The sequence below is a fragment of the Myxine glutinosa genome, chromosome 11, assembly GCF_964187855.1.
Source record: "Myxine glutinosa chromosome 11, kmMyxGlut1.1, whole genome shotgun sequence".
Lineage (NCBI taxonomy): Eukaryota > Metazoa > Chordata > Myxini > Myxiniformes > Myxinidae > Myxine > Myxine glutinosa.
Window position 1 is genome coordinate 31,361,110 of NC_136271.1, and position 26,701 is coordinate 31,387,810.

Here is a 26,701-nt window from a genome sequence, read left to right on the forward strand (position 1 = left end):
CCATTCAGAACAACCAGGTCAGTTTTGACCCCTGCATGAAAAGCAGCCAAAACGGTCACCCCATCACCTCCAGCTTGGACTCTTGGCACTATACAATCTTCGTTGTAGGCTTCATGGACTTGTCTGCGCACTCGGACATGGCCATATTGACGAGAGACCAGAAATATACACTCGTCACTGAAGATCACGTGATTCCAGTGTCCTGGCTGCCATTGACGGTGCTCTCTGGCCCACTGCAATCGGCGCTGGCAGTGTTGTCTGGTCAGGCGTGGCTTTCTCAGGGGATGCCTGGCACGATAGCCTGCTTGAACCAGTCGTTGGTTGACTAGCCTTCTGGATACAGGCACATTTGTCAGTTTCTGCCACTCAGCCCTAAGCCGATTAGCTGACTTGGTATGGCCATTGCGGACTAACCGGTGCAGCTGGCGATCATCCCTCCTTGTGGTTCTGCGGGGACGTCCTGACCTCGGTATTGGAGTAGGGACACCCCTCTGAGCATTTCGTTTCAGGATCTTTGACACCTGACCTTGAGTGATGCCATACTGCCGAGCAATAGCACGCTGTTTCATGCCGGAATTTCGTAAAGCCATCACTAAATGACAAACAGCATTGTCGAGTTGACGGACCATCTCCAGGAGAAACGGCAATAACTTTTGTAGATGTGCAGCAGTTGTTTTCCACTAATACAGAATGCAAAAACCCTTGTATACCCGACTGTGAAGCCAATCATCAAATGCACTTGTCCGTACATTTTGTCACGCCACCTGTGATATAATCCTGTTATTGACTTCTTGCTGCGACAGACAATCAGTGACATGGTTCTTTTAACAAAGAAATCACCGAAGCGTAAAAGAAACTCACCAGATTGATATACCGAGTTCAGAAAGTAAACCCAAGTCAAGAAAAAAAATATATGCCATATTAAATGCCAAGTCTGTATTTACCGATATGAACAGTGATGTGGCTTTTATTGAAATTCTACAAATACTGTTTAGATTTTGATGATTTGCGTGTGATATGATTTAACGGATGTTTATATAAATCGTTTAAATTAAAAAAGCCTTCAATTTCTGATATTTTGCCTTTTCATTTGGGCCTCCCAATTGAAGCCCCACCCTTAGGGTGGGTACCGTTGCTCGTATTAAAAATACACACATGAGAGGTACTGCATAAAGACACCTAAACCTCGATACAGGACAAACACGTATTCCTAAAAAACTTAACTTCCCCACTATAGCCATGGATCTTGTAACGTATTGAGGAAAAGGTCAATTGTCTTACATAACAAATATATCGTACATAATCTTGCATAATAAAAATCGAGGCTCCCAATTTTTTTGTTTACAGGTATGTATTTATGTTCATGCCTTTCCAAAAAGAAAACGTTTATGGATTCACTTTTTCAACCACAAATCCCAGGGTGGCATCAACACCATACTATCAGCCGACATCTCTTACCCCATAACCAATAGGGACATATCTGGAGAAAGGTTGGATCAACTGAATCATTCAAATATGGCCGTTCAGTCTCCCTTTGCTCATCAGATTGTAATCGGCATCAGCCAAAAGTTAGTGATCCAAGCAGAAGTGCTCTGACAATGTCGTTCAGGAATGTCACTTTAAGTCCAGTTTTAACTGTCCTGAGTTGACTTTAGGACACTGACATTTCAGGAAAGAGATGACATTCTGCACGTAAATCCTTTAACAAATTTACAACAAGTTTTTATAATTTAATTTAAGTGTTGACTTAAGTGATTCCAAGTAATTGGCTCAAAGCTCAATTTAACATTGGCATTTGAAGTGTTCCTATCTAGTTGAGCTGTCGGTCTTACCTTGATGCCTCATGATGCAAGTAACCAAGGTTCAAATCCATACACCATATGTATGTTTGTTCATTGTCCTATGAATGTCCTTGTAATTTATGAAAAAGTACAATGACGTCTTTGTCCCCAAAAATGTGCAAGCTCCTCCATGAGCCTTATTTCACTGTAAACTAAAAAAGGGGGAAAAAATTTTTTTTTTAACCTTTGAAATGTGAAAGAAATTGAGATTAATTGAAGGTGAATGAATGCTTTAAGTAAAAGTATGAAAGTATAAAAGGAAATCTTTTCTAGAGGGAGAACACAAAGCAAATGATGGATCCGGCATATTGATGAGCATGCCTCACACAATAGGAAAGGATGTTCATTGTTTAAAATATCGAAGGATACAAAGAGAAGAAACATGCTGAGCTTGCTCTAAATTACATTGCATTGCTTTCATCAAAGGTCACGAATTTGCTGATAAGTCATGGAGAGAGGTCACCGGATGAAAAATTTCCGAGATTTATTGTGAAATGTATCTGGGAGCAGCGATGTTCGAGAAGGAATCAAAACAACAACAAAAGAAAATCACCTCTTCATCAAGCCAGGTTATGACTGTCGAAAGCTTTTCAAAACATAATTTTTTCATGCAAAAAGGCATTGATATGGAAATGGTTCTCCGCTGGAGTAGACTTCCCTTCGGTGGAATCGGCTCATCTTAGGAGACAGTAACACATCGCACTTTTGGATTTATCATGTTCAATTAAAATCGGCGAAGTTTATGTGACATTGATGTCATATCAACCCACTAGCAAAGATACATTATGGATAACCCGTGATGTTTTTACCAATGGATTTTGACATTACTTTCCAGTAAACACGCAGTTTTATCACATCCTTGATACGCAACTGAAATACCAATGCAAATATGAAGACGAATAGAATGTTGATTACAATATATATTTTAAAAACATGATTTCACTATAATTATACTCTCATAAGTTGGGCATTTTGCGTGAGCAAATGAATATTTTAATTGTTTGGTGCCCACTTGGCTGTCACATTTGATTGTTGTCGACAGATGTGCCAGAAGCATTTCAGGATTTCATTGTGAAACTTTGAATGTTTATAACTCTTGATGTACGCATGATAGAAACAAACTATAAATGGTACACGAAAGGATAATTCATAAAGATTTTATTGCATGACTTCAACATAAGTTGAAGCTTCGTAATTGAGATTTCCACGGATATTGTTGTGTTGTCAACTGTTACTGAAGATCTATTGTATATACGCCCCACACATTGATGTTTGCCTTCAGGTACTTTTTTTTCTTGCTTCAAACCACTCTTTTCAGACCAATACCATGTTTCACTTTATACTACTAGCTTCAACATAACATAACTTCACGCATGAAGTTTATGACTTCAACATAACCGACATCTTTCGAAATACATAGCTCAATCCGATTTTCCAACTTGTTCAGAACATTCTCCAGTTCCTGCTGAGAAATTTCCTGAATTGCATTTGTGATCACAACCCTAAGTTCATACAAAGGATGTGCTTTTGGTGTGTAGACAACAGCTTCACATAACCCCATCAAATCTACTCCAATGGGAACAGGTTAGGTGAACGAGGTAGCCAAGAAATTGGTTCACATCTACCTGTCTGGGAAGACATCATTCCAGAACCGTTGCACATTCTAAGCATGCAGTCAGGGAGCATGATGTGTCCCCCAAATGTGGTAATTGTAGTGGTTGACTTTGCCATTGATGTAAAAGTTGCTTCATCAGAAAATGTCAACTCGTCAGGAAACCCAAGAGAATTATGAACTTAACAGCAAGAACAACAACATTAATTACAATATTAACATTAACCAAACTTGATGAATTATGCTTGCATATGCCAGTTATAGCTTGTTTATATCACGTGTACATCAAAAATTCTAAAAGTTCAAATTTGCACAACGACTTTATGGACACTCTTTATACAATTTAATAAACAAGAAGTAAATTCCTGCGTGGGGCTAGTGTGCAAAAATTCTGACTCAACCCCAGGAACCTCATCATTTACGTGGTGACAGCCCACTGAGCTATTGAGACTCCGGGATATCCTCAGAGATTTCTAAGAGAATTGAGTACTTTGGGTCAGCACCAAGGCCTAGTAAATCCTTTATGTAGATCCCTCAAACATGTCATCCTTCAGCGGTGTGGAAATTCTTATCCAGGGAACACTCTCAACCTAGAGAATGTTTTCAACAACTCAGAGTGTGCACCAGACTCCTGGTCAGGGTTAGTGACATCATCATGATTATCTTACTATAATTCACCAAATGTCTGTCTGTCTGTCTGTCTGTGCGTCCGTCTGTTCGCAGGTATCGCAAAAACGGCTGAACCAATCGCAACGAAATTTTTGGTGGGTAATCCTGGGACCCCCTGCAGTAAAATCGGCTATATTGTTTTTCCAATTTCCAATTTTTCCAATTTTCCAATTTTTCAGTTTTTCCAAACATGATGGAATAATATTTACCGATATGAACAGTGATGTGGCTTTTATTGAAATTCTACAAATACTGTTTAGATTTTGATGATTTGCGTGTAATGTGATTCAACGGATGTTTATATGAATCGTTTAAAATAAAAAAAAGCCTTCAATTTCTGATATTTTGCCTTTTCATTTGGGCCTCCAAATTGAAGCCCCGCCCGTAGGGCAGGCACCATTGCTAGTAGTATAAAGTGAAACATGGTATGGGTCTGAAAAGAGTGGTTTGAAGCAAGAAAGAAAAGTACCTGAAGGCAAACATCAATGTGTGGGGCGTATATACAATAGATCTTCAATAACAGTTGACAACACAACAATATCCGTGGAAATCTCAATTACGAAGCTTGTTAATGTTCCGCACAAAGTGACTGTCTCAGAATCAGAGCTAAAACGAGCTTGTTATTATAATTGCCAATGGTGTTCCCACATGCATTTTGCGGAACGCTCGTTTGAGGAAAATGGCGGCCTTGTTGCATTACGAGCAAACGCCGTTTGCGATTCATGGTTCTGCAAAAGATTGCATAATTTGGCAAATGAATGATTATCTGGAGTATTCGATGGTTATTTGTCACTTGGGATTTTATATGGGAAGGTGGGGATGCTCGAGGGAGAGGAAAAAGTAGGAGAGAGAGAGAGGATAAAACTGGAGGAGAGAGGGAGTAAGAATGCGGAGGGCCATGATGATGCACGGTGCGATGGAAGATTAAAGGTCATGCAAATTATGATTATGTACAGAGAGAGCAGGGGTTGGGGTAGGGGTAAAATGGTGGAGGGGAGGGTGAAGGTTGGTAGTGGGTGTGAGAGATAACATGCATCAGGTAATGAAGGGAAGAGTGCATATCATAAATTCCCTGTCTTCCAGCCATTGCAATCAACAGCATTTTTCGCAATTCCGCTCTTGGTTTCTTTGTCAAGGCCTCAATCGGCAAATGCTCTTTTGCACTCTTGCGCTCTCAATGTCATGTTGCTGGTATGCGGTGAGTGCTTATTTGGCATGGTCCTCAGAAAATTGGAAACAACGTTTTTAGGAGGCCTTGAATGCAGAAGGATATCAGGGACAGGTACACCGGTGAAGAAAATATTCCAGGTAGGTATGGTATGTGAATGGATTGATCATTGACTGAGATATGTTCACCACCACAGGAAGCAAGGATAACCTGAGGTTTCAGGCTTTAACCCTTATTCCTCTTTTCTATCCGGTTCTTCCTCTTTTACTAGCAGGACTCGTGCTTCAATATACCTTTAGTGTTTAGTCGTAGTAATAGCGGAACCCACCTTTATTAATTTTCATCAGCTCTCATGAAACCTTATCTCATGAAGTTATTGATAATTTGACTTGTATCCTACCTGTTTTTAGTCAATTACAGATGTTGCAAAATAAGCTGAGGGAGTTAGAAACCAGCAATCAATCAGTGAGCCCAAGACAGACTAAAGTGGTGAGATTTCCCCAAAATATTCACTACTGTGAAAAAGTTTCGGTTCTTTTCACTTTTGTGGTGCTCTTCGCCATTAAACATTTGTGGGAAGTTAGAAGTGTACAATATAGATAGATAATAATTCAAATCTCTGTGAAAGTCAAAATAATATCACAGTTATCTTTAAGTATCTATACTAAAAGAGAGATGCTTATCTGTCTGTCTGTCTGTGTCTGTGTCACCATTTTTCTTTGAAATGGCAAAACGGATATTTGTCAAGCTTCAAGTGTTTTAAACAAAAAGATTGAAAGTTCAAAAAACGAAAAGCTGAATTTTTTTTTCGCTCTATAGAGACTAAGCCTTTGTAGTTCTGCGAAAGATAATATTAAATGATCCCGACCCCATTGCTTAGGCCTTAGTGGGTGTGTGGAAGTGCTTTAGGTCCGCACAAGGAAATTGTTTTCTAGTGAAAAGCCAAAATCAAGACTCTCTGCTTACCTTCTCTCTTTCATTCCTCTTTTCTCCCACCTCTGGAACAAACTCCCTCACTTTCTTCAATCCCACTCCTCCCTCCAGTTCTTTAAAACTGCTGTTCACTACCATCTCTTATGTTCACCACAATCTCTTATGTTCACCACCATCCCCCATCCAAAACCTTGATCTTTTCTACCCCCATTAATTCGCCCCAGATCCACTTTTCTGAAATACCGACTTCTTTCCTGCAAGTCCCCGCTGTGTCCATGTGTTTTTTTTTTTTTAACTCTCCCACCCCCCACTTCCCGTGCCTCCTCCCCCCCAAGCCGTCTCCCGCCCACAGATCTCCCGATGTCCCTGCTCTCAAATGTTGTACTTGTGTGCCTCCCCCTCTCTCCCCGCCTTGTCTCCCGCTCCCTTTATTTCGTCTTGTGTGTCCGTTTGTTTTTTTGTCATTAATATTAGCTCTTACACAAGCCTCGATCTTGTATACAATATATATATATATATATATATATATATACATATATACATATATATATATATATATATATATATATATATATATATATATATATATATATATATATATATATATATATATTGTTACGGTTTCCGCCGCCATTCTTACCCTTACCAAGGGGGGATTAGGCCCCTTGTTCTTTCTGGGCTTGGAGGAACCGAGAGACTTCAAATGCCTCTTCCGGGCAAACGCAAGGTAGGGTTTCGGGACCAAGTCTCGCTCGTACCTAAATCCCTGCGCCGCCACGGAAGCGGGGAACCAAGCCTCGCACAAGCCATGTGTAATTTGAGTACACCGAGCAGATTGCGTACCACGTGGTCCGTGCAGTCACCGTTAAATATTGGACCCCGATTCGAGTGGTTTTATTCGTACCACGCTTAGTCAATGAGGATATCACAAGAACGATCGAATGGAAGGAAGAACACAGGTTTAATTATTATTTACACGTATATACAATTTGGTAGGAGCAGAGACACAGAGCAGAACTTAAACAGTCTTATTCTTAACCCCCAGACTCGGGCCTGTCACACTCACACAGGGAATTGCAGGCAGGATGATGTTCAGGCCAAACGCGTCGACTTGGTCGTCCAGGAATGGCCCCGTCCGGCTCTCCACGGTCCCAGCACGTCCCGCGAAGAAGGCAAGCAGGCGGTGGAAGGATCCTCGGAGCGCGTCTCCAGAACAAAAGGCAGCCGATGAGGTAGGAAGGAAAAGTACGCGTCTCTCAGCATGGCTGGCGGTTACACAGCGCATTATCACTCGCGTAACTCAATGCACTATATGCGGCTCGGCTTCAAGCTCAATCGAGCGTCACTTTCATACAAGCGCGTATCCTGGTTCATGCGCCTCATTCTCCACTCAATGCCAACTCAGTCCTCATACCTCAATTGCTCCTCGAACTGCTCAATTACTCTCGAACTCCTCTGCTGCTCCGAACTCTCTGCGCGCTCTCTTTGGTGGCTTTGCGCAACGGCTTATATCTACACGCCCCGAACCTTCTTGAACCTTCTCGAACCTTCCAACCACACCCTGTGACGCAGTGCTGCCGCCACACCCTCTGAGCCCTGATTGGCGGCTCGCGCTTACCGTCAGCTCCTCTGCCGCCCTCATTCGGTCCCGCCCCGACCCTCCTAGGCCTGCCTCGTGTTAATTCGCGCCAAAAGAACCAAAGGCAGCACAAAGAGGCATGAGGCGATGGAGGCGGGATAAGGCACTGGAAGTAGGAGAAGGACCTATTCTCCTTACTCTACTCAACGCAGAACTAACATAGGAAAAGGACTAAGCTCACAAATACTAAGAGATAACTGCACTATCGCGAGGCTACATGTTGTTTGTGTGACTATCTATGAGGGGGGGGGGGGTGGGGGGGAGGGGGGAGGAATTTTAACCTTTATTATACAAACTGTTACCAAAACAAAACCGCAACAATATATATATATATTTCTCCATCATGCCAACATGTTAGGAACAGTGCCGGTAATGGAGGGTACCCCTGCTAATATTAATACAATCAGGAAATTGAAAATGTTTTATTTTGCAATACACATGACATTATCATCTTTTTTTGTATACTAAGTCGAAGCTCGTGTAAGAGCTAACACATAGAACATATAAAAAAGGAAGTGGGAGACAAGAGGGGGGAAAGAGGGAAGCACAACAACAGTAGAGAACAGGGACATCAGGAGATCTGTGGAAGGGAGAGGGCTGGGGTGGGGTACAAAGGCTAAGACGGACACTGCTAGGATTTTCAGGAAAGAAAAACGGAATTATAAAAAGGTGGATTTGTGGTGTATTAACGGAGTAGAAAATATCAAGGTTTTGGATGGGGGAAGATAAGAGATGGTGGTGAACAGCTGTTTTAAAGACCTGGAAGGAGGAGTGGGATTGAAGAGAGTAAGGGAGTTTGTTCCAGAGGTGGAAGAAAGAGGAATGAAAGAGTGAAGGTGAGCAAAGAGTCTTGATTTTGGCAGTTTAACCATAAGAGGGTTGCTTACAGATATTGTGCGTCCTGCAGGAATATTTGGGGGATAGAGCACAGGCAGAGCTGGGGGAGCAAGGCCGGACCCGGAGTCGGTAGAAGACAAAAACACCACCATCCTGCCTCTGGTGATAGGGAGAAAGGCCCTCAGAGTTAGCTTCATCGCGGGAGATTCCAATGATTCTAAAAGCCTTGGTTTTTACAGTGTGAAGCCGAGCTAGGTGTGAGGCAGGAGCACCAGCCCAGAGGGGGGAACAGTATTCCATTGAGCTGCAGATGAAAGCCTTGTATGTGGTGAGGAGCTCAGGTGTGCCAAGGAAGGACTTCGCACGACGGAGGATGCCCAGTTGGTGACTGGCTTTGGAGGCCAGCTTGGAAATGTTCATGGTCATGGCAGATAGTGAGACCCAAAAGCTTGAGTGACAGAATTTGTTGGAGAGGCTTGTTGAGAAAGTATATGGGAGGGTTTTCCAGGCAGTCTTTTCGGAGAGACATAGTAAGAGTGTGAGATTTGTCAGGATTGAAGGACATGTTCCACTTGTTCGACCAGTTTGTGATTTTATCCAGGTCTGCAGAGCGTTTAGATTAAAGGCTGCAGAGTGCAGACTGCCGATCTGAGGGATGAGGAATGGAGTGGCAGAGAGTGGAGTCATCAGCAAAGAGATAGTGTGGATTTTACAGAGAGTCAGAGAGATCATTAATGAAGACCAGAAAAAGCACAGGGCCCAGAACACTGCCTTGGGGAACTGCAGCCTGGACAGGAAGGGGAGATGAGAGAAATTGGAGATCTCGCGAGATCTTGAAGACAACATCACGGATTTTCGAAGCTCCACACGGTCTCCACGTTTTCAAAGTTAAGTCTGTTCACAATTGTATTTTGTCGAAACTGTATTTATCTTTCGGTGTGTGAACCTATAGTGTGTCCCTTGGAAGTTCTCGGTGTTTATCTTTCATAAATTAATCGTTTCTGTTTGCCGTGCCGCGTGTGAGGCCTTGCAGCCTCAGGCTTCCCCCGTCGAAGTTTGTTCCTTCCTTCGCTGGTTTTGCTAGGTTTTTTGATTTTCCCTTCTCCCCCAAACTTCACCGAACATCTACTCTTTGTCTAACGTTGTAATCCCCCCCCCCCCCCCAAAAAAAACAAAAAACTTTTATTTCCCTTTCTCCTCGTGTGCTTTTGTCCCATCGCGTGCTTTTGCCTCTGTCCACGTGCGCTGTCCCGCCCGCCCCCATTATCGCCCTGCCTTCCACCTTTTGCCCTGTTCAAGTGACTCGTGGTTGTCCCTCTCGGCTCCCTCTCCCCATTTAATTGGTATTTTTGTGAATATAAGATTGTTCTTCACAGTTCTGTTTAAATATGTTTAAACTTTCCCCTGGAGTGTTTTATTCAGTCGTATATTACAACACGCTGTTTTTCTTCCTATTAAAAAGGCTCCTTTCAATTTCCTCTTCAACTCATTCCATTTCAAAAAAATATTCAATCTCTTATAATTCTTTCTCACTACATGCTCTAAATTCTCATTCATTCCACCCCTCCTCCATCGTTCTTAAACGGATCGCTAACTTGAAAATCACAATAAACCCAATTTGTTATAAATGTTCATCTTTCATTAATCATCAACTTTCTAAACTCCCCCTTGCCCCTCCCCTCCAAATCTTCCCCCTTGCCCCTCCCCTCCTAAACTCCCCCCTTGCCCCTCCCCTCCTAAACTCCCCCTTGCCCCTCCCCTCCAAATCTCCCCCTTGCCCCTCCCCTCCAAATCTCGCCCCTTGCCCCTCCCCTCTAAATCTCCCCCCTTGCCCCTCCCCTCCTAAACTCCCTCCTTTCCCCTCCCCTCCTAAACTCCCCCCTTGCCCCTCCCCTCCTAAACTACCCCCTTGCCCTTCCCCTCCTAAACTCCCCCCTTGCCCCTCCCATTCAAATCTCCCCCCAACCATCCCTCCCAAATTCTCCCTCCTCCCACCTCCTTCTCAAAGCTGCCTCCTCCCCACTTCATCTCCCTTCTATCTCATACCTCCACCTACCCCAACCTTCTACTTTCCTCTGCCCCCCCCCCCCCACTCTAACAGCCCCTCACTGTGCCTCATCCCATCACCATCAAACCTTTCGTCCTCCTCATCCTTCCCTTTCTAGTAACTCTTCTGTAATCTCTGACACACTATCAACTGCTCTTCCTACCTCCCCCTCTCATCCTTCATCTGACCTACCCCTCCCCTCCCCTGTCCTGCACCCGATGCTCCCCCTCTCTCCTCATTAATGGTATGGACCTCAAACATCCGGGGCCTTCACTCAAACCTGATTGATCTCTCCATTCAGGCTGCTTCTGACAATCCAGACTTGATCTGCTTAACAGAAACTTTCCTCCTTCAAGATGTCTCTGATTCCTTAATATCTCTTCCTGGTTACTCGCTCCTCCGGTATGATAGACCTGAGCCTCGTCCTGGTGGTGGGGTTGCTATCCTTATCAAAAACTCTCTTCCTCACTCTCCTTGCACTGCCCTCTCTCCATCCCACCCCCAGGAGTACCTCTGGCTACGGCTTCCTCTCCGCTCCCACCTTTTTTTCAAAAGTGTTCTGTACCGTCCTCCAAACAGTGATGACTCCATTTACATTTCGCTGTCGGACAACATGGACCAACTTCTATCAACTCATCCAAACTCTCTCTTCCTCATATGTGGCGACTTCATCTGTCATCATGCCAGCTGGCTGGGTGTGGGTTCATCTCTCACCAGCCATGGCACCTCAGCAAAGGACTTCTGCGACTCACTGGGACTGACACAATCTGTCAATTTCCCGACCCGGATCTCAGTCAATGGAGTATCTTCTCTTCTAGACTTGGTTATGACTAACTTCCCTGCAAATGTCTGCTGCTCTTCTTCTGCTCCAATCGGTTCTTCTGATCATGTGCTTGTTAAAGTGGACATCTCTCTGGCCATTCTCAGAGAGCCTCCTCAGCGCCGACGAGTCTGGCATTTCACTCAGGCCGACTGGCACGGTCTGCAAGCAGCCATCAATCACCTGGACTGTGGACTGGTCTCCCATCTCTACTGCCTCTGACATCAATTCTTCCTGGGAATTCTTCCAAAGCAAACTGCTCTCTCTCATGCACAGATTTACCCCATCTCGTCTTCAGTTGTCTTACCCTTCCTCCCGTCCATGGTACACTGAATCTTATGGTGAGGCAGTTGCCCTGAAACAACTTGCCTTTGCCTCTTGGAAGGCAAATCCAACTGAAGGCAATCTCAGTTCCTTCCACCAAGCTCGGAACAAGTGTCTGCCTACCCTCAGGAGTGCCAGGAAGCACTATCTCTCCACACTCAAGATTGAACTCTCAAACCTGTCTCCTCCTCCAAATCCTGGTGGCATCTGGTCAAATCCGTTTCTGGTGTTTGTTCCCCCTCCATCCCCTCCCTTACCTCAAATGGCTACACAGTTGACACCGCACGTGACAAAGCCGAAGACCTCAACTCTGTGTTTGCCTCAAAATCTTGTGTCCCACACCCATCTCTCTCTGTTCCCACCTTTCCCAGTCGAACCCAACTGCTCCTAGACTCTGTGTCCTTGTCTCCTGACAAGGTGGAGAAGTTTTTGTCAAACTTCGACTCTGACTTTGCAACTGGACCAGATGGCATCAGCCCACGGGTCCTAAAATCCTGCTCTGCCGCTCTATCTCACCCTCTATTTTGCTCAAGGCAATGATGTACATCACTACCAGAGTAGTGATGGCAATGTACAAAAGAGCGCGCACAGCTGTAAGGACAAAGGACGGGAACAGTGGTGAGTTTGAGGTGAAGGTGGGAGTGCATAAGGGGTCGGTACTAAGTCCACTACTATTTGTAGATGTGATGGAGGTGCTGGCTCAGAACGTAAAGGAGGGTTTACCGTGGGAGTTGTTGTGTGCAGATGATCTGGTGTTGATTGCGGAAAGTATGGATGGACTGAAGGAAAAGATGAACAAGTGGAATGAATGTATGGAGACAAAAGGTCTGAAGGTGAATATAGGAAATACGAACGTGATGGCAAGTGGTAAAGCATGTGGTGAGGTGGAAAGAACTGGGAAGTGGCCATGTGCTGTGTGCAGGAAGGGTGTCGGGGTGAACTCCATTCAATGTACAACGTGCGCTGAGTGGGTTCATCAAAAATGTAGTGGTTTGAGAGGGTCATTAACCAGTGTGGCAGCTACATTCAAATGTAAGGTGTGCACAGAGGGAGCTGCAGATGGAGGAAATGTTGATTTGGATCTTGGAGACGGAGTGAAGCTGGAAGGTGTGAAAACATTTTGCTACCTCGGACACATGCTGAATGGTGAAGGTGGATCAGACTCGGCAACGGTTGCAAGAGTGAGATGTGCATGGAAGAAGTTTCGGGAACTGAGTGGCGTGGTGATGAGGAGGGGAGTGTCGTTGAAGCTGAAGGGAAAGGTGGGTGCTGCATGTGTGAGAAGTGTTATGATTTATGGGAGCGAGACATGGGTAATGAACGTAGAGCAGCAACGAAGGCTGGAAAGGGTGGAAATGCGAATGGTTCGGTGGATGTGCGGAGTATCGTTGAGAGAGAGGAAGACAAATGATAAATTGCGAAAGTTTATGGGAATAGAGCCTGTGATAGATGCTGTGAAGAGGAACAGGTTGAGATGGTTTGGTCATGTGTTGAGGAAGGATGAAAGTGACTGGTTGAGAAGAGTGATGGAAATGAATGTAGAAGGAAGTAGAGGACGGGGAAGACCGAGAAAGACTTGGCTAAAGATGGTGGAAGAAGAAATGCGGGCAAGGGGGTTAACAAGGGGAGATGCAGAAAATAGGGCAAAATGGAGAAGATTGTCATGGGGACCGCAAGGCTAAACCCCGCTCTAGCAGGGAAAATGGCCTTAAAATGCATGTTGATGTTGTTGTTGTTTTGCTCAAGGTCATCTGCCAGCATCTTGGAAATCAGCAAACATTACCGCTTTACACAAAAAGTGCAAAAACAGATCCTTGCAACTACAGACCAATCGGCCTGCTTCCAATTATCAGCAAAGTCATGGAATCCATCATTGCTTCGGATATCAAATCCTTCCTCTTCTCCAATGGCTCGATCTCTGATCATCAATTTGGATTCAGACCAGGTCATTCTACTCTGGACATGTTGCTTCTGCTGTCTCAACAATGGATGGAGGTCCTCAATGCCAAACAGGAAATCAGAGCTGTCTCACTTGACATATCACGTGCCTTCGATACGGTCTGGCAACCAGTGCTGCTCACCAAACTCTCCTCCTATGGTATCCAAGGAAATCTCCACGCTTGGCTTGCGGACTTCCTCTCTAGTCATAGTCAACGTGTGGCCCTGAATGGATTTCTCTCATATCCCCTTCCTCTTCAGGCTGGAGTTCCCCAAGGCAGTATTCTGGGCCCTGTGCTATTTCTGGTCTTCATCAATGATCTCTCCGACTCTCTGGAAAATCCTCTCTATCTCTTTGCTGATGACTCCACTATCTGCCGCTCCATTCCTCTTCCCTCAGATCGGCAGTCTGCAGCCTCCTCACTCTCTGAAGACCTGGACAAAATCACAGACTGGTCAAACAAGTGGAACATGTCTTTCAATCCTGACAAATCTCACACTCTTACAATGTCTCTCTGAAAGGACCGACTGGAAAACCCTCCCATCTACTTTCTCAACAATCCTCTCCAAGAAGTTCTGTCGCTCAAGCTTTTGGGTCTCACTATCTGCCATGATCTTTCTTGGGAAAACCACATTTCCAAGCTGGCCTCCAAAGCCAGTCGCCGACTGGGCATCCTCCGTCATGCGAAGTCCTTCCTTGGCACACCTGAGCTCCTCACCACGTACAAGGCTTTCATCCGCAGCTCAATGGAATACTGTTCCCCCCTCTGGGCTGGTGCTCCTGCCTCACACCTAGCTCGGCTTCACGCTGTTGAAACCAAAGCTTTCAGAATCATTGGAATCTCCTGCGATGAAGTTAACTCCGAGGGCCTTTCACTCACTCACCGCAGGCAGGTTGGTGGTCTTTGTCTTCTAACCGACTCCTCTCCGGCCTTGCTCCCACAGCTCTCTCTGTGCTCTGTCCCCCCAATATTCCTTCAGGTCGCACAAGATCTGCCTGCAACCCTCTTATGGTTAAACTGCCAAAATATAGGGCTCCCTGCTCACCTTCACTCTTTCATTCCACTTTTCTCCCACCTCTGGAACAAACTCCCCCACTCCCTTCAATCCCACTCCTCCCTCCAGGTCTTTTAAACAGCTGTTCAACACCATCTCTTATCTTCCCCTATCCAAAACCTTGATCTTTTCTACCCCTGCTAATTCACCCCAGATACACTTTTTTTTTTGAAATTCCAACTTCTTTCCTGGAAGTCCTTGCAGTGTTCACATGTTTTTCCCTCTCCCACCTCCCCCAAGACCTCCCCCTCCCACATTTCTCTCGATGTCCCTGCTCTCAAATGTTGTGTTTGTGTCCTTCCCCCTCTCTCCCCATCTTGTGTACCGCTCCCCTTATTTTTTGTGTTTTATGTGTCGGTTTGACTTTTTGTGTGATTAATGTTCGCTCTTTCACGAGCCTCGACCTTGTATACAAAAAAAAAAAAAATTCCACTTAGAGCCACACGATGACTGCTACCTAAGAGGAAGTCCGCAAGCCATGCATGGAGATTTGGATACCATAAGAGGAGAGTTTGGAGAACAGGGCGTGGTGCCAGAGTGTATCAAAGGCATGAGATATGTCAAGGGAGACGGCTCTGATTTTTGGCAGACGGCATCCAAGCTCAAGGGAGACAGCGTCCAACCAAGATATCATAGTTTTGTATTTTAAATTAATTTTCTGAAATTTGTAGAATTTGTTTATCACTTGGAAGTTGAGGGTTACGATGTGTAAAATAAAGGGGGGAAAAGTACGATTTAATGCATTTTAAGTATAGGCTACAAACAACATAGGGTGAAAATTTTGAAACGAGGTGTAGACTTTCCATAGGCGCTGTATACTGTATATATAAACAGTAGAACACCAGGATGACAGTTTACAGCTCGGTCTGGATTCAAACCCAGGCCAGACACCTCAAAGGCAATTTCTTCGCAAATAATACCTCCATGCTATATCCTGCCAGCCTTCATCTGCTGCAGCACAAACATTGCCAATCTTCCTTGCAATAACATTACAAATGAAAGTGACGATTCATTACGACAGGTGGTATGTAAGGTAAATGCTGCACCGAATGTAAATGTAAAAGAGAATACAATATCATATGTGCCATTTGTACCTACTTTCATAAAATGACCATGAAATTTTAGTGCAACATAAAAACAATAAAAAGGGCTTTCTTTTATGTAAACATGCTGCTCTTTGCTTTGTTATGTCCTCATAAAGAGCACTTTCAAATGGGTTCTTGTAATCTTCACAATTACCGTTATTTTCACAAATACATACCTACTTGTAAATGCTCTCTGCCATGAATGGCCCATTTACTACTTTATGTTCCTTAAGTTTATTTACATATTTGCACGTTAATATTTTTACCACCGCCACCTAAGGGGGACGGAGGGTATGTTTTCGCCCCTGTCTATCTGGTGGTCTGTCTGTGAGCAGGATATCCGAAAAAAGTTATGGACGGATTCAGACATTTGGTGGACATGTTGAGTGTGTGAGAAGGACGAATTGATTTACTTCTCTTTTTATTATCGTTTATGATCTAATTTATTGATTGTCATTCTGATTCTGATGTGCAGTAAGTATTACCTGCCTTGTGTGTGTGTGTGTGTGTGTGTGTGTGTGTGTGTGTGTGTGTGTGTGTGTGTGTGTGTGTGTGTGAAACCTCGAGGAAGAACGGTGCCCAGCTGATGATCCGTGCGGTCGGGAAACGAGTCAATTGCTTACGGGTTAAGGTTCTTGCTTTAGGTGGAGGAACTATGTTTGAGGTTTACAATTTAAATAAAGTTGAATATGGGATGTTGTGAAATTAACATCATTTACAGCAATCCTTTAAATTATTTATATTTAAGTTCAGGAACAACCTATACTGTACAATTAATTAAATGCATTTTAAAATAGGAATTGAAAAAGAGAAATAAGAATTGAAAACCATAAGAGATAGAATTGTGAGAAAAAACAAACAAAAAAAACAAGATGTGTGTGTGTGTGTGTGTGTGTGTGTGTGTGTGTGTGTGTGTGTGTGTGTGTGTGTGTGTGTGTGTGTGTGTGTGTATATACGTATATATATACTAGCAGAAGTACCCGGCATTGCCGGGCGGGGAGGGGAGGGGGAGGGGGAAGGGGAGGGGACGGGGGGGAGGGGAGGAGAGGGGGGGGGGAGGGGAGGGGGGAGGGGGAGGGGGGAAGGGAAGAGAGGGTAGGGTGGAGGGGGAAGGGAGGGAGGAGGGTAGGGGGAGGGGAAAGGGGAAGGGGTAGGGGGAAAGGAAGGGGTAGGGGGGAAAGGGAGGGGGGAGGGTAGGGGGAGGGGGAAGGGGAAGGGGTAGGGGGGAAAGGAAGGGGTAGGGGGGAAAGGGCGGGGAGGGGAGGGGAGGAGAGGGGAAAGGGAGAGGGGGGAGGGGGAGGGGGAGAGGGTAGGGTGGAGGGGGAAGGGAGGGAAAGGGGAGGGGGGAAGGGTAGGGGGAGGGGGGAAAAGGGAGGGGGGAAAGGGAGGGGGAGGGGGAGGGGGATGAGGGAAGGGGAGGGAGGGATATAGATGGTTACTGGCAATTGATCACATCCACAAATGATGTAATCCACACAATTTATGTACTTTACATAACGTTAATAGGAATACATGCCCGTGTAGATGGGAAATACAGTTTGTTTGAAATAAATCACAAATATCAGAAGAAAGTTTTTAAAATTTAGAACTATTCTCACTCAGAGTTAAACATCACCGCAATATTACACGTTGCTTCGACGTTTTCTGTGAATTATATATTTTAAAAAAACCGGCAAAAAAGCATCAGAACAGCAGTGAAAAAGCATCAAAACAGCAATGTAAAGGCATCAAAACAGCAGTAAAAAGCATCAAAACAGCAACAATTGTCCGGTGATTTTTCAATCACCGCAACTAAATGTGTCGGTGTAATTAACTATTTTCCTTCATGCCTTTTTTTGTGTGTGTTTTTTATGCACATAAATACATAAAATCACATAAAATACACATAAATACACATAAAAATCAGATCAGAATCAGAATCAGAATCGATATCTCACAATCATCACAACACACCAGACACGTAGTTAATTACGCAGTGCTTCCTTGTAAACAATGTTCTTTGGTCTTTCCTTGGTTCTGATAGGATGTATAGATTGTTCTCTTGTCCTACCCGACTACATCCTACGTATAGTTGGCCATGGGAGAAGCACGGGGAATCAAGGTTCAGTCCGACCACCCTTTGAGAGATTGTCCTTGCGCCTTGTTGATAGTCATGACAAAGCTGAGCCATACGGGGAATTGGAGCCTTTTGAACTCGAATGGCAGATCAGATGGTATGATTGGTATCCCCAGAATGAAGACCTGTTCCCCGCTATAGTTTCCCGTAAGTATGTTGGCCTCAATTACGTGAGGCATCAACTTTTTGATAGCCATTCGTGTGCCGTTGCACAGTTTTGGAGGATCGATATTTCTCAGGAGCATGATTGGAGCACCTTCCTTTAGATGGAGTATGTGGGGAGGCACACCCGGAGGGCTGTAGCGAATTGAGGAACTCTACCGGGTAACTGGACAGTCTCCGTGGTCGTTTTGGATTGAGTCGACAGATCGGTAAGTTCTTAGATCCCCAGCAGAAGATCCAAATTGATTTTGTCCAACTGCATCGTTATTTGGGGGCTAGAATTGCCCTTTCACAGAGGCAGGAGTGATATCGTTAGTTTGCGGGGATGTTGGGGAAGACGTTCGCCTTGAGTTTGTCAGCCGTGGTGACATTGTTGCCGCATGGTACGATGTCCAGTCAATCTTCAGGGCACGTCTCCAAATCTCCATTTCCGATCTGTAACAGCTTCGCTGAAAAGGCGCCTGTAGGCTACATCTCCATGAAGGGTGACACGCATGTTTGTGCTGAGTTTCAACTTCGTCACTTTTTGACTATAGAGGAGATGCCTTTATACAGGAACGAAGTTCATCTGCCTTGGTTCCGCATGGTATGACAGGCAGGGTCTGTTGGAAATCCCCTGCCATCAGAAGAGTAATGCCTCCATGACAGTCTGATCGTTTCGAATATCTTGCAGTGTGCGGTCAACTGCCTCCAGTGCAACTCTGTGAGACATTGTGCACGTCGTCCCAGACAATGAGTTGGCATTGCCGAAATACCTCTGTGACAGCCGATGACTTGGAGATGTTGCACATTGGCTGCTCCGTGTTAGTGAGTTTGAGGGGGAGCTTGAAGGTTGAGTGGGCGGTCCCGGCCCCCGGGGAGAAGAGTGGCAGCAATTCCGGAAGAGGCAACAGCCAGAGCAATCACCTTTTTCTGCCTGGATTTTTGACAGGAGGAGGTTCATAAGGAACGTTTTTCCACTGCCTCCAGGTGCGTCCAGAAAGAACAATCCACCTTCAGAAGAGTGTATGCTCGCCAGCACTTGCATGTAGATCTGTTCTTGCTCCACTGTCAGTCTTGGCTCGTTTTCATTGATGTAGTTTTCCAACTCTTGTGCGTTGTATGAAGTCTCTCAGAGTACTTCCCGAGCCAGGTGATTCTGTTGTTGTCGCTGTGTTACAGGAAGGCCAATGACCTCATCAGCGAATGTCCTCCAAGAGAAAGCAGTTTGCTCTTCTATGAGTACTAAGGCTTCATTGTAGATCACATCGGAGTAGTCTGCTTCAGCATGAACCTGTCTTGCCCTGTGGAGAATGTCCTCGCTGAGATCATCACGATGGTTATTCCACAGTTGTACCGGATTGGAGAGACCGCAAGTTTGTAGCATGATGGCAAAGAGATTTTCTCAACAGGGCTGGAGAGCGTGAGACTGCTGCTTCTTCTAGAGTGGCATCCCAGTGGCTCTCATCCTCCAGAAGGCCAGGCAGGTGGCAGGCTTGGCGGAAGGTGTCGCAAACCTGGCCGTTGAACGTTCTCAGTTCTTGGAAAGAGATGGGTCCTTTGACATGATGGAGGAGAAGGCGCAGGAAGAAGCATTCGAAATTGTTTTGGATGTACAGTGTAGACTCGTCCAATTGCATCTGAACGGCGAATGTCGGTATGTCCCCACAAACTCGTGCTCCTTGTGTACGTCTTTTCTCACATCTTACTGCCAACCACCCAGGTGTAGTACTGTGGGACTTCATTGTAGATGAGTGTTTTTGGCGAATTCGGTCTTGTTGACACAATTGGAAGAATGCGGTAAGTGTAGTTGAACTTGGTGGTTCTGCTGCTTTTTGCCTTATGTTGCCTTCTGTGAAATACACTCTCTGGCCATTCTCAAGATGTACAGAAGAGGGTGTACAACGGTTGGGTAGCGTTCGTGGATAGGGAAGTTGAGAACTCTCCAGATAGCTTCGTTACTACTGACGTAACGCTCCAGCTGATATGACTCGGATCTCATCGTTTTTGTTCCTCTGAAGGCCGAACATCGCCATGTCTGAACCTTTGTTGACGTATTTGCACACGTATTTGATTGATTTCACTGAGTTGCAGAACTCAACATTGAGATGAGCCTTGAACATTTTAGAGAGAAGTGGACAGTATGGTACAATCCATCGGTTGTCAACATCTATGCTTCTGGTCTCGGAAATTGAAATAGATGTTTCAGATCCACCGCTTTCCGGCTTTCTCCTCCGGTAAAGTGGGTATCCATCCAGACCAGTCTGCGTTTCCTTGAGAGAAATGCCCTAGGATATCGCTTGGTGCATTTACCGTCCTTCATACACGGACGGTCCATTTACCGTCTCAAGTCCCTGGTGTGGGCTAGCGGCTAGGGTGCCGGCTTAGGATCCAAGGATCCTGGGTTCGAATCCCGGTCAATCGCTGAATTAACGCCAGGGGGGTTGACTCAGCCTGTCATCCTTCCGAGGTCGGCAAATTGAGTACCAGTTCACTGGTAATTCCCTGCTTGTCTTTAAAGGCGGCAAAAAGGGTTGGCGTCAGGAAGGGCATCCGGCCGGTAAAACATTGCTTCAAAAAGAGGACCGAAAAACAACAACAACCACAGTTCCCGAAAAAGGCCAACCCCCTCGCTTGCGGGGAAAAAATGGCCTCTAAAGGTGGTTTTTATACACGGAGACGATGGATTCAGCCGGCCGCAAGGGCCATGCCACCATCTGCGTTTTGACGATGTTGAACAGCTCTGAATCCTCATCAGGGTTTGGAAGTTCAGCACTGATAAAAGAGTCTATATTGGAAGCGTGGATCTTTTCTTCTAGCCACACCAGAATGTGGGCATGGGGCAGGCCCTCGTTTCTGCCATTCAATGGTGTACATGAAGCATCGGGACAGTCCCGAAAACCTTTGCCCTTCTTAATCGTCTGCATGAGTTCCTTCTGTTTCTGGTGGAATACGCTTGCGACAATGTCATGGCGATGTGTTGGCTGCTGGTTAGATCATCAACTCTCGCCTTAATTTCTTCCCACTTCAGATTACAGGTGAAGGTAAGGAAAAGGGTCGGGGCGACCATAATTGCGTACGTATGCCATCGCATCTGGGTCCGCTCGTGCATGTATCGGGGACCTCCGGTGAACCATGGATGGCAAGATGACCAGTTGTCCATGTTCTGAACATCTCCGTCATTGTTGACAGCATCCTTGAGGTGTGCGTACCGATTCTGCCCCTCAGTTGACGTTGGTGGAGCCGGATAAAGAGGAGTCTCTCACTTTCGATTTTGGGCATACATGTCGACGATGAACTGGTGGAACAGATCACGGCACTGCAGGATATGATTCGTGGAATTCTTTCTGACCATGATGTGGAAGGCATAGAAGTCATTCGCAGATACTTTCTTTCCCCAGCCGCCAGCTTGTTCAACTTCAAAATGATAGCCATCTTGTCCTTTCCAGAAAATCAGAGGGTACTGGAGGGCGTACCCATGTCACTGCTAATAATTCTGCCAATATTAATGTTCTTGTTCTTTTTTTTTTCAGATTTGAAGAGAGGAGACCATAACAACTAATAATTATATATCAATCAAAATGCCTTGGACAAAGGAGGAAAAAATATTTTGCGTCACTACTTATTTGGAGATGAAATCATTCAAAACGGTGCAAGCAAAATTTCGCAGGAAGTTCAACTTCAATAACTATCCCCAGAAAAACCAAATTTATCATTGGGCACACAAATTTCAAGCCACTGGATCAGTAAACAACCTCAACAAGAAGGTAGAAACACCCAGTTCTGGCAGGAAGCTGACTGCAAGATCTCCTGACAATGTGAATGCGGTGAGACATTCTGTCGGAAGGAGCCCAAAAAAGTCCATCCGAAGACGTAGCCAAGAGCTGGATCTTTCACATGCGTCAGTGCAAAGAATCTTGATCAAGGATCTTCAGCTGTACCCATACAAGATCCAGATCAAGCATAAACTCACACCAGCTGACATGGCAAAACGTGTTGTGATGTGCCGGTGGTTCGAGAACAAGATCGAAGAGGCTCCTGACTTTCTTGATGATGTTTGGTTCAGCGACGAAGCACACTTCTTGCTCTGTGGGCATGTCAATAGCAAGAACAATGTGTTCTGGGGCACACAAGCCCCAGATGAGGTGCTTCAGAGGCCCTTGCACTCTGTGAAATGCACGGCCTGGGTGGCCATCTCAAAACGTGGCATAATCAGACCGTTTTGGTTTGAAGACGCAGACGAGGAGGCAGTCACTGTCACAAAGGAGCGTTACATTGTGGTGCTCAACAATTTCTGGAAGGGACTTGGGAGACGTCGTGGCGTGAATCGAGATGTGCAATGGTTCCATCAAGATGGGGCAACTCCACATACAGCCAACATCACGATGGAGTGGCTGGACCACCGATTCCCTGATCGGCTGATCAGCAGGCGCCGCGAACCCGAATGGTCTCCGCATTCACCCGATCTGAAACCCCCAGATTTTTTTTATCTCTGGGGGTTCTTGAAGGACCACGTGTATGAGAATCGTCCTCAATCCATTTCTGAACTGAAAGTGGCCATCACCCAGAAGATTCGTGCCATCAGGAAGGAAGAGTGTGTCAGGGTGATTGACAACTTCGCTCGTCGGCTTCAAGTGTGTCTAAGGCGCAAAGGCGGTCATTTGGAACATGTGCTCTAATAAAATGTATCCTTTGAGCTAGAGACCTCAAATCTTCAGTTTTTTAATTGTTATCATATCAGCTTCCAGGAAATGTAATCTTTTTTGGAGTTTCTTGTCTGAGTATTAAATTATTATCATGTCAATGGGTTCCATCTATTTTGAGACACCCTGTAGAATCGGTGAGTCTCCGAAATCCGCTTTGTGCTGTTGTCGCGAAGATGCAGGACGATGTCGCGATTGTTGTACTGCTGTCCTACCATGAGAACTGCAACGTCATTGTTGACTGGCTCGTTAAACCGACGTTCGTGCTCTCCGTGAGGACGTTTGTCAGCTCGAATTACGACCTTGTAATCAGGTGAAGGCATTCTCTCCAATGTCGACTTGAAGCTGTTGACCAGCGCATTATTTGAGTGGAGCATATCTTGTAAGGCGAGGATTAGTTCAGAGTGTAGGTTGGGGAAGTTCTGTCCTCGTCGGGCAGCTTCTTCTCGGTGGTCACCCATAAAATAGATTTGTAAAAATTTCGGTTGCTCACCTGGTTGATGGTGGATAGAGCCAATGAGGTGGTATACCTGGCCTTGCACCTTGAATGTAGGCATGAATCCTTGCTCAGTGACGACGCGATCTGCTCAAAACGAAGTCATTTGGAACGAAGAGTTGTAATTACGGATTTCCTTCAGGAAGTGTCTGGATTGAGTCGTAGTTGATTGAAGTAGTTCTTCCAAAGGTTCCGGTGGAGATTGGAGAGAAGGCAAAAGGACATTGCCTCCCCTGCAACACATTCCTGGTGTTTCTCCCTTCCATTTCAAGGCATGGAAAAACTGACAGGTGAACGACATGGAGCCAATATCAACGTTTGAGGAGTAGTCAGTGTTCGGATTGTAACTGAATGCAGCCTTCTCCCATGCAATGGCCAGCTGCCGTCTGCCTGATGGTTGCCAGTTGTTGAGTCGTTTTTGGCGCTGTTCTTCTGTCTCCTGCTGTCTGGCCCTCGCCACACGTTCTTGATTAGCGTTCAGACGTGCCTCTGTCTCATCTTCTGTCTCTTGCTGTCTGGCCCTCGCCAGACGTTGTTGATTGGCGTTTAGACGTGCCGTTCTTGCATCTTCTGTCTCTTGCTGTCTGAATCTAGAGACACGTTCTTGATTGGCTTGTCGATGGTGAAAAGTATCTTCATCGGTTTCATGGAGTCTCCGATCAGCGATTTTCCTTGCTCGGGAGGTTGAACGCGACAAATTTATTTTCTTCGGTGCCATTGCCTTTATCACAGTCAGTCTTCCAGTCACTCACTCGTAGACAAATTCAAAATACCAAATTCAAAATACTCGTAGACAAAATACCACGTTTACACGTGGTAAGAAACGACGCAAACGCAAGATTGCAACTCTGCGTCATGTCATGGGCGTGGCCAACGTGGCCTCATGCCCCCAGGTGATTGGCTAACTCGAGCTCGAGCGAGCCAGAATGCGCTATGTTATGGCAAAAAATATGGATCTAAAGATGAAAGAAAAAAAAAGCTATGTGGTGTGAATGGCAATGTTCCTCGCTGAAATGTGAAAAAAAGCAATCGCTTTTCGCTCTGAATTACGTGCGAACGCGTAACTGTGAGTTTATGGCAGCAAGGATGGAACATCACGTGATCGCTCTGAGTGGATCAGCGCGCTGCTCTGCCACCGGCTCAGATTCCGTGTATAATATTCCTCACTGAAAAAAAAAAATGGATCTAAAGATGAAAGAAAAAAAAACCTATGTGGTGTGAATGGCAATGTTCCTCGCTGAAATGTGAAAAAACGCAATCGCCTCTCGCTCTGAATTACGTGCAAACGCGTAACTGTGAGTTTATGGCGGCAAGGATGGAACATCACGTGATCGCTCTGAGCGAATCAGCGCGCTGCTCTGCCACCGGCTCAGATTCCGTGTATAATATTCCTCGCTGAAATGCGCTGAGGTAAATATGAATAAAAAATATGGATCTCGTCAAATATTTTTCGGTAGGCCATGTTCGTTCTTCCCAGGCTCAATGGCCATGTCTCTGCCAAATATCAAGCACGTGAGCCTCTCCGTTTAGGAGTCTATCGGTAACATTACACACACACAAACTGTGTTTTATATAGATAGATAGATATATATATATATATATATATATATATATATATATATATATATATATATATATATATATATATATGTGTGTGTATGTGTGTGTGTATAGGTGTATGTGTATATATATGTGTGTGTGTGTGTGTATATTGTTGCGAATATGGAATTTGGCCTCCATATCCGCTTGTAAATATTCCCCTATTTTCTCCGATACTCCCCAACTCTCCCTTACCCCATTCCCTAGTCCCATTGTCTGTAAACAACACCCATTAGAGCCGATCTTCCCCTTCATCCCCCCATTAAATGTCGTGCCCAGGTCCCCCGCACCACACGTAGACAATTATAGGACATCTTGCTAGTTATTCTTAATCTATGTCAGTTAAGGACTTGTTTCCATTAATTATGACTCTTCGTTGCACCAGAATGTGATTATATGGCACCTGTTAGGAAGTTTAGGACCTCCCCATACCTCTCCGCATCTCTTCCCCATGAAGAAGCGCCAACTACAACAACAACAACAAAAGAGGGGGGCGGCGCGGTGACGGCATGGGGAGTGGGCGTCCTCCTTCCGGCTCGGTTAGCCGCCATTGACCACGCGCTCCACGGGGTTACCACGAAGGGGCTCCCTGTCGGCCCCTCGTCAAGGGCGGAGCCGGTAACCCCCGCACCCAATGAGAAGCCATGGGCCGAGGCCATCTGGGGCGGCGCTAACGAGCCGAGGGCGTGTCACTCCCCGCCGGATATACGCGGCCCCGCGCCGGACGTGAAGAGAGATGCGCCCCAGCTTGAGACGACAAGACGCCACCTCGAGCGCTGAGAGACCTCCTGCATCTGTTGGGCCGCGCCATCCTGTCCCTGAGCACAAGGTGCACCTTGTGCTGGCCATCAAATACCCGCTTTCCTTGTCATCAATCCCCGTGTGAGTCAGTTTTTGTCCTGTTTCTCTGTGGTCTGTCGGGAATAATATAAGGTTGTGTCTAAGTGCCCACCTTCCTATGTTTCCCTCTTGTCCCTGTAATCTAAACCTTCCGCAATTGTAATAACAACCTTTGAGAACCGTATCCCTGGTGTCGTATTGTGTGATTGTAATCCAGCCGGGTGTCTTCTTTTTCTTTCCTATTGAGCCAGCGTAGCGCGATTAGTCAACATTCGGGCACAATCGGGTAACTTGTACGGATACGGCGGCCATCCCGCTCGGCCCACCATACCATCAAAGTCGTATCTGTAACAATTGGTGTCAGGAGTGGGATTCGAGGCCCGACCAAATTTTGAAGAAAAAAAAAAAAAACGAATAGAGGAAAAAAAAAATTTGGTCAAAATTTGGAGCGGCCGAAATTTGTTTTGTTTTACGAAACTCGAGTTTTGCAAGTCGCGCTATGGCGGATCAAGACGGCTGGGGTCCGGTAGGGGAGAGTGAGGCAGGGTCGGTCCAGGACCAAATTGAGGGACGTGAGGAGAGCGAAGCAGCGAGGGTAGCAGACGCGCAAAATGGCGCCTCGCTGGTCACCGCGCCCGTGACCGTGGCAGCGCCCCTGGTGGATCCGAACCTTTTTATGTTGCAAATGAGGGCCCTTATGGAACGAATAGAGGGCCAAATGGGGGTAATGAGGGACGAAGCGAGGGGTACTGGTGAGGGGTTAGACAAGAAATTTGGGAAGTTAGACAATAATTTTGAGGAGTTAGACAAGAAATTTGGGAAGTTAGACAATAATTT